Consider the following 15,966-nt stretch of genomic DNA (forward strand, 5'->3'; position numbering starts at 1 on the left):
ATAAACCTTGCTGATCATCACCTAATCTCAACTGCCTACCTTCTCAGCTGGAGCTCGGCAGCCGAGCTGCTCTATCCACGGCCGTGCTGTGCTTCATACCCAAGCACTTCACTGGCTAAGCCCAAAGAGGACCGGGCTAGGCGGCATCTCGGCAAAGCCTAGCCCGGGGCACCTCCTGCGGTCGGCCTTCCTGCCGATCAAACGATTACCTCGGCTGACCACGCCTTTCCGGGCACCGGTCACTCAGCTTGACAGGCTCCACCATCGCCTAATCAAGCAGCTCGGTCCAACCGAGCACTTCCTTGCCGAGTAGCTTCTTTACGGTCTGGGGCGGCACATACTTGGCCCAACTCCTGCCCGGCACAAGTTCAGGCAGCCCATCCCCGGGCGGATCACCGGTCATCTCGGCCCCATGCACCATTAGGCTCTCAACCTGCTCGGCCGTTACCTCGGCCCAATCCCAGATCATAAATCTCCCTCTCAATTGCCCCTTAATTCCGTCCGCGCGAGCGTGACTGGGATTACCTATACTTCGACCGGGGTAACATTTCTTCGGTCTTCAAAATGCCAAAGGGCGACCGGGCTAGTTAACATTACTGTCTGCAAACTTGCCCGGTTATACTCCTCGGTTGACGTCCTCTTCTTCGAAAGTAGCCTGGTTGGCTCTTCGACTCTTCAACCTGTCTCTTCAGTTCTGACGTCGCCATAAATGGGGACACGTGGCGGGCTGCCATTGGTTCTCAAGCAGCCAACCCGCCGTTTTTGCCAGAATTTGAATTTGGGCGGTCTCTCTCTTGTCTATACATACAAGACCTCTTCTTACTCAATTTCCTCCTACTGTCATTCTGCTATCCGACTCGCCAGAGCTCTAGCATCTTCCTCAGCTCCGCTTGCCATTCTTTGCGTCTGTGCTCGAAAGAAAAGTAGTTGCCCCTCATTGGTAAGACCTTCAATCCCTCTTTTGTTGCTATTTTCTTTAATATTTCACACATTAGGGCACTAAAACTTAGTTCTTAGGGCATAGGCCATAGAAACCGTCCCAAACCTCCCACTGTTCTTGGTGTTCTTTATTTTTCCTGAAGAACACTGAAAAACTGGGGCGGACCGGGCTCCTGGTCTTCATTCGATCCAAAAAACCAATCTAACCGAGCAAATAACATGTTTGTCTCAACCCCAGCAAAAACCGAGATAACAAAAGGAATTGGTCGCTCAACCGGGCTAACAACTGGTCTGCTTGGGCGACCGAGCTCCTTAGTTAGCTTAGACGACCGAGCTCCTTAGTTAGCTTAGACGACCGAGCTCCTTAGTTAGCTTAGACGGCCGATGTGGTTTGGCACCCTTAATGACCGAGCTAAAGTCCAGCTCCTACCGCGCGACCGCGCTCACACTTACACTTGCCCTCCTTTTCTTGCAGAGTCTAAAGGGACCACTGTCCAATCCTGAGGCTTCCAAAGACCAAGCAGCCACAAATCACCTGACGGTGCCAAACCAAAGCCGAGCTAATTCAGCCGGTCGTCAATGGGGAAATTTCGCTTCCTCGTTGATACTCCGGGTGCCCTAACTGCGTTCAGGGAGGAATACGGCATCCCGACCGATGTCCACCTGGAGCTCGCAGAGGAAGAGACCACGCCTTGGGGTAGAACAGAACAATGCCCCTTCACCGTGCTGTCAATCGTCGAAGGAGGCCTCCGCTTCCCACTAAACCCACTTATCACCGAGTTCCTTCGCCGCGCCGGGCTGGCACCCACACAAGTGTCCACCAACACTTATCGAATTATCAACGGCGTCCATGAACTGAACAATCGGCTAGGCATCAACTTAGGTCTAGCCGAGATATTGAGGCAATACACGATGGGTCACACCGGTGACGGCCTAGCCTATTACTTGAAAATCAGACCGGGCAAGGAAAAAATTATAACCGGCACCCCGGATAAAGATATGCACGACGACGATTTTTTCTGGGTGTCGGGCAATTACGAAACAGCCGAGGTACCGGGCTGGTTTATAAGCAAGAACTTCGGTTCCTCATGTAAGCCGCTCAGACTTGCTCGGTCAGCTTAACTCTTTATACTGTAATTAACCGGTTTTCCTGTTTCTTTTGCAGCAATCCAAGCCTTGCAAGCCAACTATCAATTCCCCAACGTAGAGGCAATCAGGACCGCGCTCCGCTACCGCGACCGAGATTGCAACCAATTGCTCGGCTACAGTCCCACATACAGATACTCTGCTCCGTGCCGGAGTAGAGTAACAGACTTCCTCCACGCTCCAACACCTCCACCGGATCCAACTCTGCCAGACGTTCCACTCATTCGCTTGACCGAGGAGCAAGAGATGGCCAAACGAAGCAGAATCAAGAACCTGCGGACCGCCACATCTGCTGAGATGTCGAGCGTTGTCACCCGTTCGCCAACCGCCGGTCAATCCAGCGGCGCCGTGGTCGCTCTTGCCTCTCAAGCGACCGGGCAGTCCAGCCGGGAACCTGCTCCTCGCCGTGCTGGTAAAAGAGCTCGCGCAGACCCATCTGCCGAGCTTGTCGCCGAGCTAACTACCGAGCATCCATCTGACGCTCCCGTCCCAGTGCCGGCCTGGCGTCCACAGCTGAAGCACCGGGGTCAAGACATCCCGGCCACAGCTTCGATCAAGGGAGATAAAGAGCATTTGCTCGCCTTCAATCTTTCCAAAGCTCTTCTTCTACCGAGCAACGTGGTCGGCAGCGACCACGTTCTTGACACTCGGTTGGTAAAATCATCAGTGAAGTCTATGGCTAGGGTAAGTCAATATACCTCTGAAATTTTCACAAGTGTTTGCCCGGTTCCTTTTCTAATCAACTTTGCTTCTTGCAGGCCATTCAGAAACAACACCTTGTATTGGAGCGCATCCATAGACTTCGGCAAAAGGCCAATGACACAGCCAGCCAAGTCGAGAGCCTCCAAGCCGAGCTCGGCCGGGCAAAGTCTTCACTTGAGATGGCTAATGCAGACAACAACAGACTGCTCGGTCAGTTGGATGCGGCCGAGAAAAAACGGGATGAGCTCCAGACCGAGGTAAGCGCGCGCAAAAAATCCCAGAAGAAAGACTGCCGGGCTGCTAACAACGCCGGCTTCAACGAAGCCGAGCAGAGCTATAAGAAACAAGTCTTTGCAACACAAGACATTTACTTCAAAGCTGGCTAGAAGTCCGCCTGCGAGCATCTCGGCCAGGGCTCTGACACCGACGTATTTGCCAATCCTCCTCCTGCTTCGCTACTGGTCTACCTCGTGCCTTACGCAAACGACGTCTTCAGCGCTTTGCAAGCTGAGGCCGAGGAAGGGCTTGAAGAGGGAGACGCCGAGACAGATACGGAGGCAGAGGATGCCAAGGCGCAGGAGCAGCCCGGCCATGGCGAGCTCGGTGCCCAAGACCGACGTCCAACCATCAACCTTGATGCCGCCGAGGACGAGTTTACCAATCTCTCCCCCTTAGTTTAGTTTTCTTCTCTTTTTGTATTTTTGCTTTTAGCGTTTTTGATGTAACCGGGCTCTGTCCCCACCTTTTGTATTGACTTTCTTATCAATGAAAAATTCAAATTTTGCCAAGTGTTAGCGCGGTTGTCATCAATTCCATCTTCAGCAAAACATCTCGATATAAATCATAGATTGAACAAAACACCTCGTCAACCGGAATTCATAACTCGGTTGAAGTACTTAAGTAGAACAAAACAGCAAATTCATAAACCGAAATAACCATCTCGGTTGGTAATAACGGTTGGACAAATCACCAACTCTTCCAACTGGAGTAAATCATCTCGGTTGGGAATAGCAGTTGAACAAATCACCAACTCTTCCTAGCCGGAAAAAATTATCTCGGTTGGGAATCCTAAGTTGGACAAAACACCAACTCTTCCAACCGGAGTAAATCATCTCGATTGGGATTCCAAAGTTGGACAAAACACCAACTCTTCCAACCGGAGTAAATCATCTCGGTTGGGATTCCGAAGTTGGACAAAACACCAACTCTTCCAACCGGAGTAAATCATCTCGGTTTTTTACATTAAAACAACAGTCCAAGTGCTAAAGCAAAATTACTTCTATATATTGACAAAAAGAATTACATTCTGCAGTGCAAGCCAAAAAATTCCTTTGCACAAGAAAATAAAGCAAAATCTTAGAAATAATACAGTTTCAGGTTGGCCGTATTCCATGGCCGGGGTATTGCTCTTCCCTCTAGATCCTCCAAGTGGTAAGCCCCCTTGCCCGCCAGACCGGTGATCTTGTAGGGTCCTTCCCAATTTGCCCCTAGTTTGCCTTCACCTGGCACCAGGGTGTTGCCCATAACCTTCCTCAAAACCAATCACCAACTTTGAACGGTCTGGGGTGCACCGTCTTGTTGTATTTCTTTGAGAGCTCTTGTTGGTAGGCGGCCACATGGATGAGGGCCTTCTCCCGACGCTCTTCCACTAGGTCCAGCTTCAAGGTAATAGCCTCAGCGTTCAGTTCGGGCTCAAAACTCTCGCTTCTTAGGGTGGGCATGCCAACTTCCAAAGGTATGACCGCCTCCATGCCGTAAGCCAAAGCAAATGGAGTTTCCCCGGTAGATCGCCGCGGGGTTGTTCGGTATGCCCAAAGGACAGTGGGTAACTCCTCAGCCCATTTTCCCTTTGCCTTCTCCGGCCGTTTCTTCAACCCATCCAGAATAGTCTTGTTCGATGCCTCGGCTTGACCATTGGACTGCGGGTAAGTCGGAGTGGAGTTGTAGAATTCAATCTTCAAATCTTCACAAAATCCTCGGAACAGGCGACCGTCAAACTGGGTGCCGTTGTCAGAGATCAAGATCTTTGGGACGCCAAACCGCGTGACCACGTTCTGCCAGACAAACCGCTTCACGTCTTTCTCTTTGATTGTTGCCAAGGGCTCAGCTTCAACCCATTTCGTGAAGTAATCTGTGGCCGCAATGAAGAATTTTCGGTTGCCCGGTGCTGTTAGCAGTGGCCCCACTATATCTAGCCCCCACATGGCGAAGGGCAAAGGACTGGTGAGGGGGAGAAGTTCCCTAGCAGGCTGATGGATCTGATGGGCGAATTTTTGGCATTTTTCGCACTTGCGGACGTACTTTTGTGCGTCGGCGTGCATGCACGGCCACCAGTATCCCTGTGAAATAGCTCGGTAGGCCAAGGACCTGCCCCCTATGTGGCTGCCACAAATGCCCTCGTGAATTTCGTACAAGAAGGCTTCCACACTACTCGGGTGTACGCATTTTAGATAAGGACCGGTGAAGGACTTTTTATACAACGCACCAGATGGAGAGAGCCAAAACCGCTCTGCCTTCACCCGGACTTTGTGTGCTTCTTTTTTGTCAGTTGGTAGAGTCCGGTCTCTGAGGAACAAGATTAAGGTGTCCATCCAGGAAGGACCTAGCGCAGCGCAGAGAACATCCGTCTGCCCGGCGTCTTCAATGCTTGGCCGTGGAAGAAAGTCAATTAACAGGGGGTTTGGAGACGTACTATCTACCATCGAAGCGAGGCCAGCCAACTCATCAGCTCGGCTGTTTTCTTCACGGCCAATCTGTTGGACTCTGATTGCCTGAAACCGCTTGATGTGCGCCCTGACCAGAGCTTGGTACTTCGCCATTCTGTCATCCTTTTCTTCGTAAATCCCAGAGACTTGGTTAACCACAAGCTGGGAATCATTGTATACTAATAGCTCGGCAGCCTTAATTTGAATAGCGCTCTTAAGCCCGGCGAGAAGGGACTCGTACTCAGCCTCGTTGTTAGATGCTGGGAAGCCAAGCGTGATAGAATGTTCAATGGTTAGGCCAGCCGGGGAGATAAGAACGATACCTAGGCCGGCACCATGACGGTTGGACGCTCCATCAACAAAAAGCTTCCACATTTCCCCCACAAAAAGCTTCCAACAGTCTGATGGGTCCTGAGAGTTGCGAAGGGCAATGGGATCACGGTTTCTTGGCTGTCTGGTTTCAAGTTCCGTGTTGATTGGTTCCACTTCAGCTCCAGCCCCCCTTGGTGATTCGGCACCGGACTCAGCAAGTCGGTCTATAATGCTTAAGTCCGTAGGCGAATCACCAGGTTGCGGTATTATGTCGGCCGCAGGCTCTGTGCTGTGTGGTTCCATTTCTTCTCCCCTTGGTGATGCGAGACCGGACAGAGCAGATGGGTCGGTGATACTCAACTCCGTCATCGCATCACTGGGTGGTAAAACCGTGCAAACTGAGGGCACTTCAATGGTGCGCGCAAACTCCGCGTCGCTATCTCCACCAACTGGTTGTATCTCGGATGGTCCTTCGTGCATCTCATCATCTGCCACGGTAATATCGACCGGGCATACCGAATGAGTGCTAGGTGAGAACTCGGCGACAAAGTCTGCCAAAGTCTGGGCTTTGATAGCAGTGCGCGGCTGGAACTTCACATCAAACTGTCCCAACTCGACCGCCCACTTAAGAATTCGGCCTGAAAAGTCCGCCCGTTCAAACAAGGCCTTGAGGGGAAACTCGGTCAGTATGACGATGGTATGGGCGTGAAAATAATGCGCCAACTTCCTTGAAGCCATCATCAATGCCAACGCAAGCTTTTCCAGCGGCAAATATCTCGTCTCAGCCGGCAGCAAGGTCTTGCTGACATAAAAAATTGGGAGGTGCTTGATTCCTTCAGCGCGGACTAGCACCGCACTGACTGCGTGCTGGGAGACGGCAAGGTAAAGGTAGAGTTCCTCACCCGGCTTTGGTGTAACCAACAATGGCGGAGAAGACAGATATTCCTTGAGCTCGGCCAAAGCTCGGTCACACTCTTCATCCCATGAGAACTTTGACTTCAATGCTTGAAAGAAAGGGCGACAGCGATCTGATGACCGGCTTATAAATCGATTAAGCGCGGCGGCCATCCCGGCCAGATGCTGCACGTCCTTAGCCGAGCTGGGCTGCTTCAACTCTTGCACGGCTCTGATCTGAGTAGGGTCTGCCTCGATGCCTCGGTTCGTGACTAAGAACCCTAAAAAAGTTTCGGATCCCACGCCAAAGGCACACTTTGACGCATTCAAGCGTAGCTTGTGCTTCTTTAGAATGGCAAACATCTCGGCTAAGTCAGACAAATGGTTTGCCTCATGTCGGCTCTTTACCACCATATCATCGATGTAAGCCTCCATTGTCCGACCAAGCAAAGGAGCGAACATTTTGGTCACCATCCTCTGAAAGGTTGCCCCGGCGTTCTTCAAACCAAAAGGCATGACTTGGTAGCAGAAGAGTCCCCTTGGAGTCGTGAAAGAGGTGATCTCTCGGTCAGGCCCATGCATGGCGATCTGATGGTAGCCGCGGTAGGCATCCAAGAAACTGAGCCTATTGTGTCCAGCCGTCAAGTCCACAAGCTGGTCAATTCGCGGCAAAGGGAAGCTATCTTTGGGACAAGCTCGGTTGACTGTCTTATAGTCGACACAAACTCGCCACTTTCCATTCTTCTTGGGCACCACTACTGTGTTGGAAATCCACTGAGGGTAGTGCACTTCCTGAATTGGTCGTGCTTCAAGCAGGTTCTTCACCTCCTCTGCAACTATCTCGGCGTGATGTAGTGCCGATCTCCTTGTTCGCTGGATGACTGGCTTTGCTCCAGGGAAGACATTGAGGTGATGGCAGATAAAACTTGGATCGAGGCCAGGCATGTCGTAAGGCGACCACGTGAAGACTTCGATGTTGGCCATCAAAAACTCAACCATCTCGGTCCTCTCTGTGGCCGTGAGACTTGAGCCGAGCAAGAAGAATTTGTCCTGCTGTTCTGTATCAATTCGCACCTCAACCAATTCCTCAGCAGCCTTGTCTTCGGCCTTGGTTCCCACATCATCCAAGACACCCTGGTCTTCTGGTCCCTCAATCATTTGAACGAATCCTTTGGCAGCCCGGCTTCCGTTGACCGCCACGAAGCACTGCTTGGACATGACCTGATCGCCCCAAATCTCCTCGATTGCCCCCATAGCCGAGGGGAATCTCATCACCTGGTGGTCAGTTGACGCTACAGCTTGCATAGCGTGAAGCCATCCCCTTCCAAGGATAAGGTTGTATGTCGAAGGCACTTGTAGCACCCAAAACTCCACTTGCTTGACCACGGATCCCGCTTTGACCGGCAGGATAATCTTTCCCAAGGGCCACTCCGGCTGCGAGTTGAAACCAACCAGTGGCGAAGTTGCCGGAGCCAAGTCTGTCTCCCGGAGTTTGAGCTGCTTGAACGCATCATAATACATGATCTCAACCGAGCTTCCCTGATCGATCAAGATCCGTTTAACATCAAATTCCTTGACGCGTAGTGTTACTACTAGGGCATCGTTGTGCGGCGTCTGGATACGCTCTAGATCCCTTGAGGTGAAACTAATCATGTCTTTTTCTTCAGTCTTCCCCCTTTTGATGGCAGGCTGCACCGACAAAACTTCCCTCATATGTTCTGCCTTTTTTATCATGCCCCGGAGTTCGCAAACACGCTCCGGTTCCATGATGCCGTGGATGACATTAATAACTCCCTGTGGTGGTGCGTCTCGGTCATTCTATCTCCTGGGATCGACCGGAGCCTGATTCGGCTTCACGCCGCCATCAATATAAAGGTCTACGTGTCCGGCTACGACCAGCTCTTCTAAGTGTTGCCTTAAAGGCAAACAATCCTCAGTCCGGTGGCCTCGCTCCCGATGAAATGTACAGCGATACCGCGGGTTGTATCCCTTTTGTCCATCGCCCAACTTAGCAGGAAACCGGACATACTCCTCGTCTCGAATTTCACTAAGTATGCGATAGATTGGAATCTTGAAGACTGTGGTTATGCCAGTCCTTGCCTTCAACCTTCTGTTTGCGTCCGCTACGTCATCTCGGGGGTAGTCATCCCGGTCATTCCGACGTCCTCTACCCCGGTTTTTGCGATTCGAGCCACGGTCCGATTCCTCTACTCGGTCACTTGAGCGGCTGGACTCTTGCCCAACTGCGTGCACTTTGCCTGCTGTCTTCTTGTCTGTTGCTACCGGAGTTGCCTTCACGGTAGAAGCTGACGCGTCATCCTCTACTCGGATGTGTTCATTGATGCGTTGCATGAGCTGGCCCATGGAGGTCGATTGGTGCATGGTAAGCAAGTCCCGCAGTCTATGGCCGACCGGGAGACCACGCTTATATTGCGTGATTGCGAGGTTGACCGGGCAATCCAAGATCTCGTTGAAGGTTTCCCAGTACCTTGAGTTGTATACCTTCAGTGTGTCGCTCGGTTCCATCTTGACACTTAGCAAGTGATCGACTACCTTTGGTGTTTTTGTGTTGGTTTTGAAGCGTGTAACAAACGCCTCGGCCAACTGATGCCACCGTTGTATGCTCCCTTCCGACAACCGCTCGAACCACTTTAAGCCCAGCTCGCCTAAACTTGACGGGAAGATTAGGCACATAAGTCTGTCATTTCGCCTATGTCCGGCCATAACTTGTCGGAAGTGGCTCACATGCATGTAAGGATCGGTTTTTCCGTCGTAGAGTGTGAACTTAGGCTGGTGGAAGCCTGCCGGAAGCGGTGTTGTTTCTATTTCCAAGGAAAAAGGGGTGGCACTCAGCTTGGCCAAGTCCGTATCTTCAAAGAGTGGCACTGCTTGGCGGGGTAGAGGCATTCCGACCTCCTCGCTGGCGTGAACCCCGTAAGATAGCCGCTGGAAAGCCGGTATTCTCTGAGCTTCGCGCCGGCGAGCCCGCTCCTTTAAGACCGCCCGTAAATCCTCTGAATGAGCGGAGTAAGAGTACCTCGACGTCGTCACCGGACGTGAGGGTTTGTAGGTGCTGTCTTGCGCGCTAGACTTTTCTGTATGCGCGTCGGAATCACCAACCTGGTAACTTCTGGTAATAGATATGGACTGAGTACGTCGCTGACTCTGACCGCCTGAACGGCGGGATGGGGTGCGCTCAATGTGGTCTCCCACTCCAGCTAAACCTTTACCTTTGACATGCCGCTTCAGATCCTCCATCTCCGCTGCCATTCGCCGGATGACAGCATCTTGGTCCCTCAACTTATTTTCTAGACATCTGGCGTGTGAGTCTCTCCTCCGCCGGTGACCGTCTGGACTCCGTGAATGACCATGACTTCTTCCGCGCTTATCCCGCGCGTCTCCTGACTATCCTCCGGTGGGCGTCCCCAAATCCACCATTGGATGGATGGCGGGAAGACCTTCTCTCCTCCGGGTGAACTCCGGGGTGGCTCCGTCGATGGCAGACAACGGAAACTCTTTGTTGTTTGCCATGGACGGCGATCAGATGAACCTGGAAGACAAGGTTTTGTCTGTCAAGCTTCCCACAGACGGCGCCAATTGTACGGGGAGCAAATATTCCGGCAAGCCCGTACTCCTTTCTTCCGAGCTCCGTTTATGTCCGATCACCTGCGAGCAAATAACGATGAGCTACCCGGCGGTGTGCGGCCGGAAAAACCCTCCGACGATCAAGTTAGCACACTCCTTAGGATAAAGAGAGAGAGAGAGAGAGAAGAGTGTTTGAGTGTAAGAATTCCTTACAAAGTGTTCGTCTCTCGCGTATGGGGGGTGCAGACATGCTTATATACCCTCTGCACCCCATATCCACTCCCAATCATTTCCTGACACGTGGCTCCGCTATCCCATCTGTCAGCATTAACCTTGCTGATCATCACCTAATCTCAACTGCCTGCCTTCTCAGCTGGAGCTCGGCAGCCGAGCTGCTCTATCCACGGCCGTGCTGTGCTTCATACCCAAGCACTTCACTGGCTAAGCCCAAGGAGGACCGGGCTAGGCGGCATCTCGGCAAAGCCTAGCCCGGGGCACCTCATGCGGTCGGCCTTCCTGCCGATCAAACGATTACCTCGGCTGACCACGCCTTTTCGGGCACCGGTCACTCAACTTGACAGGCTCCACCATCGCCTAATCAAGCAGCTCGGTCCAACCGAGCACTTCCTTGCCGAACAGCTTCTTTACGATCTGGGGCGGCACATACTTGGCCCAACTCCTGCTCGGCCGAATTTCTGGTAGCCCATCCCCGGGCGGATCGCCGATCATCTCGGCCCCATGCACCATTAGGCTCTCAACCTGCTCAGCCGTTACCTCGGCCCAATCCCAGATCATAAATCTCCCTCTCATATATCTATATCTATATCTATATATAAGGAAACTCAAGTATTGTAGGAGTTTCAATATCCCAATTTTAATTTTCTAAATGTTTGATTTAAATTAAAAAAAAAAAAAAAAACCTTAGCATTTATTGATTTGGTCAAAATCCACTGATAACTTTTGAGTAATGCTAGAAACACCAAATATTTTACCAAAAGTTTTACCAAATGTCTCACATGGGTGTGAGACTCACACAATGTGGGTCCCATGTGGGTCCCACACCCATGTGAGACATTTGGTAAAACTTTTGATAGAATTTTTGGAGCCTCTAACATTTTTGTTAACTTTTTCTAATCCACATGCCTGCATTTATTGATTTGGTCAAAATCTTCTGAGCATTTATTAACTTTTTTCAATGCACATGCCTTTTGAGAGCTTTGGTCAAAATCTCCTCATACAAATAATTATATATACAACCCGTGCATAGTTATTGCAGCACATTTTTCAACTTTTCCCATACACTATACTTAATAGTGATAAGATTGTTAAATCATTTTTATAAAAAATCTAAAATATAAATAATTATATATACAACCCGTATATAGTTACTACAACACTTTTTTCAACTTTTTCCATATACAATAGTTAGTGATAAGATTGTTAAAATATTTTTATAAAAAATCTAAAAAAATAATTTGTATATTAAAAAAAATGTAAAACAAATATAAATATCTATAATTATCCCGTGCATAACACGAGTGATAGGTTTTGTAGGAGCTTCAATATCCCAATCTTAATTTTCTAAATTTTTGATTTAAAAAAAAATCACAGCATTTATTGATTTGGTCAAAATCTCCTTATTAGCATTTATTAACTTTTTCCAATCCACATGCCTTTGCACATGCCTGCATTTATTAATTTGGTCAAAATCCCTGATCAGCATTTATTAACTTTTTTCAATCCACATGCCTTTCCACATGCCTTTTAGAGTTTTGGTCAAAATCCCCTCATACAAATAATTATATATACAACCCGTGCATAGTTACTGCAACACCTTTTTCAACTTCTCCAATACACTATAGTTAGTGATAAGATCGTTAAATTACTTTTATAAAAAATCTAAAAAAAATAATTTGAATATTAAAAAAAATCTAAAACAAATATAAATATCTATAATTATCTTGTGCATAGTACAGGTGATAAATTAGTAATTATTGTTTAGATGTGATATTTTGTATCATTAATTTATTTAGTCTATTTTAACTTTTTTATTTTTTTTAGTCAAAAAGTCAATGTCAAACAAATATATTTGGCTTTTTTTTTTTAAGTTGACCATTGAAGTTTTTTTCTTTTTTTAAAAATTTTACTTTAACTCTTTATATTTTAAGTTTTTTTTTATTTATTTTAAAATTAATTTTTATTTAAAATTAGACAGAAAATTACACGTTAACAGTCACACGATAGAAAAAATATATTATTATATTAAAATTTGGATTTTATCAAAAGTATGAGTTTGGTATAATAAAAAATAAAAATAAAAAATTATATCACATAACTGTTAATGTATTTTTTTTTTATCTAATTTCTACGTTAGTTTTAGAGTAAATCGAGAAAAAATTAAAATATAAAAAAAAACGAAGTGATAATAAAAAATACTCCCTCCGTCCCAAAATATTAGTCTCTTATTCCATTTTTCATTGTCCCAAAATATTAGTCCCTCTTCAAAAATCAAGTACAAAAATAATATAAATTTCCTATTTTACCCTTCTTTTAAATTAATAAACAACATAAAAAGTACAATTATGCATTGATATTCCCAAAAAATGTACTATCAAAAGGATAATTTTGGAAAATCAACTTTTTTCAAATACAATAATTGTACTACCAAAAAAAGTTGGATTCCCCAAAAGGGACCATTATTTTGGGACGGAGGGAGTAAAACCTTTAGAAGTTAAAATAAAAAAATGACCAGATATGGAGGGACAACGTGTAATTTATCCAATGAAAAGTAAACCCTTTGTAATTATCTTTTCTTCAGCAATCACAATTTTGTCATTACCTGACTCTCCAAATCCCCAGTACCTACCTAGTAAAACTGAGGGTTGGTTTAAAATGTGGATGGACTTTTTAATTTTTTGATTTTTTAAATATTTTAATTTGAGATTTAAAAAGTTTTGTTTGGAATGAACTTTTTAATTTTTTTGACTTCTATAAAAAAAAAATAATAATTATAATTTAAATATAACATTTTATCTTATTAAATTAAAAAATTTATTTTATATTTTTATAACTAAAATAAGGTTAAGCTTACCAAAACTCAAATGTCAAACGAGCACTATGTAATTGGCTAATGACCAAGGTGGGATAGACGCATGTTCACGTGCTTACCAGGTAAACCTAAACTTAAGCCCGGTTCAGCCTGATTTTGGGCTAGGGCCGGCCCACAGCCCGAGCACTAAGTAATTGACTACTATTGTTGTTGCTCAAATCTTGTTCCCACATGAAACGAGGGCAATAAAAAAATATTTAATATGGTTGTTGAAAGAAATAAAATGAAATGGCTTTCATTATTTCATAAAAATCAATTTGCCTAATAATAGTCAATAGTGGTAGTTGAGGGAATGAGTTGTTCCACATCATCAGTAGATAAAATATCTAATAAAAATTAACTTGAGAGTAATGAATCTTATTATTTTAATTAATAAAATCAAATTGAAACACTAACCACAAGTTTGGCTATCTTAAATAAGTATACATTTTTTATCTTTTTATCTTTTTTTCATCATATCATCTCTCTACTTTTCTGCACATCTTTTCGTAAAAAAGACAAAAAATACACTTATTTAGGTCATAGAGCTTACCGGAATGAGTTGGAATGGAATATAATGACTATTCTCTTAAATGGTGAATGACTATTTCATTTGTAATGCATTTTGTCATTATTTTTTTAGTCAACTAAACATGAGAATGAATATTTTGATAGAATGATCATTTCATTCCATTTTATTCCAATGAACAAAATACTATCTAAATGTATTTACACTAAGAGCGCTAAATATAATTTTTGAGAATTGTACAATATACATTCCTTACCAAATGCATCTCATTTTTTCTTTACTTATGACATTATTTTGATATGTTTGGTTATGCCTCATGTAACGTTTGGTTATGATTTTTTTTTTTTTTTACTTTTGTCATGAGTAAAAAAGTATAGAGTTATGTAATTTTTTTTTTAATTATAAAGTATATATGATATACAACTTTTAAAAGATGTGTACCATAATATTTCTCAATAATTTTTCCTAAAACCAAGTCAAGTTGGTGGTTATGAAAGTTATTCAGCCTCTGTTTGGGAAGTGGGTTGGCTTTTTGGCTTTTTGGTTTTTTTGGCTATTTGAGCCTGGGCTCAAAAGCTTGGTTTGGGAAGGACTTTTTGACTTTTTGACTTTTTTGACTTTTTTTGTGAGAGAAGAGTGTAATGATTATGGGTTGAATGTGATGTTTTGTCTGTTGTGGCTCAAATAACCTATTCTGTCTTTTGTGGCTCAAAGAGCCAAAAGAGCCCAAATGAGCTCTTCCCAAACGACACCTCAATATTTATTCCAACACTGTTATGTATGACCATTCGCTATACTTGGAGGCATCCACTACAACCATTAAAAGAAGACAGAATTACATATCAGTAAGTTTCTTACAAGAAATTTGCAGATTATTAGTAAAAAAAATTATGAATTTAATTATTCATATTAAAAAAACTTACTATTGATTTGATTAATTTCCCCTTAATGCTGTGTTGGGTTGAGAGATTTGAAAAGAGATTTGAGGGGGGAAAAAAAGAAGGAAAGATAGGTGAAATATGAATAAAATAAACTTACATTTCATCTAATTTCATACATCTTTCCCCTTTTACTTTCTAAATTCCATTCTAAATCTCTTAAATCTCTCAATCAAACACGACGTAAGAGAATTGTCAAAGTTAATGTGATAAAAGGCAAAAAAATAAAAATAAAAATAAAAAATTGTATGTCGTCAATGGCCTGTCAAATTTTGACAATGGTGTCAAATAACAACATTGAAGCAAAAATCAGTGGTGCCAAATTGGACTTCTTAAAAGAACACCGGCAACAACAACAGATCAACCCATACTAGCATAGACAAGATGCAAAGTAACATAGGAAACAGAGCCCGAGCCCCATCCCCAGCCCCATGCCTACACTGATGCAGATTGAAGATCAGGTCATTGATTGAGATTGCCTCCTCTGCTGATGCAGCTTTCACCCATAGTGCTATCCTAACTTTAATGAGCTCACATAAATCATCCATCTTTAGTTGAGCTCCATTGAAAGCACAAGCATTCATATGTTTCCATAATGACCACAGCACAGCAAAGGGGATGACTTTCCAAATCCTTTTCTCCAGTTTTTTAAATCTGAAACCCATCCACCACTGAAGTAAGCCATCAACAGATCCTGGCATAACCCACTGAGACCCCTACCATTTCAGTATATGAGACCAAACCCTCCAGCTCCGAGAACAAAAAAGTAACACATGATTAGCAGATTCAATTTCATCCTTACAGAAGTAGCAAGATATACTGGCAATGACATTAAGAACTCCAATTCTTTGTAAAAACAATGATGTTTTGATCCTATCCGTCCAAGCTATTGGTGCAAATTTGGTAAATGTGATGGAAAAAGATAAAACAAAAAATAATTAGAATTGTTTCAAGATGCGTTATAACGTTATTTTTCTTAAGACGATATTCACCCCTACTAATTATGTCAAATATGGTATGCACCAAGTGATCCACGAATCAACCTCCAGGATATAATGAAATATAGTTAAAGACTGATGTCTGACTGCGTTATGCAAAAATGAAATAAGATCCTAAATACTTTTTGAT

The sequence above is a fragment of the Camellia sinensis genome, chromosome 10, assembly GCF_055761805.1.
Source record: "Camellia sinensis isolate YWXY chromosome 10, ASM5576180v1, whole genome shotgun sequence".
NCBI classification, from domain to species: domain Eukaryota; kingdom Viridiplantae; phylum Streptophyta; class Magnoliopsida; order Ericales; family Theaceae; genus Camellia; species Camellia sinensis.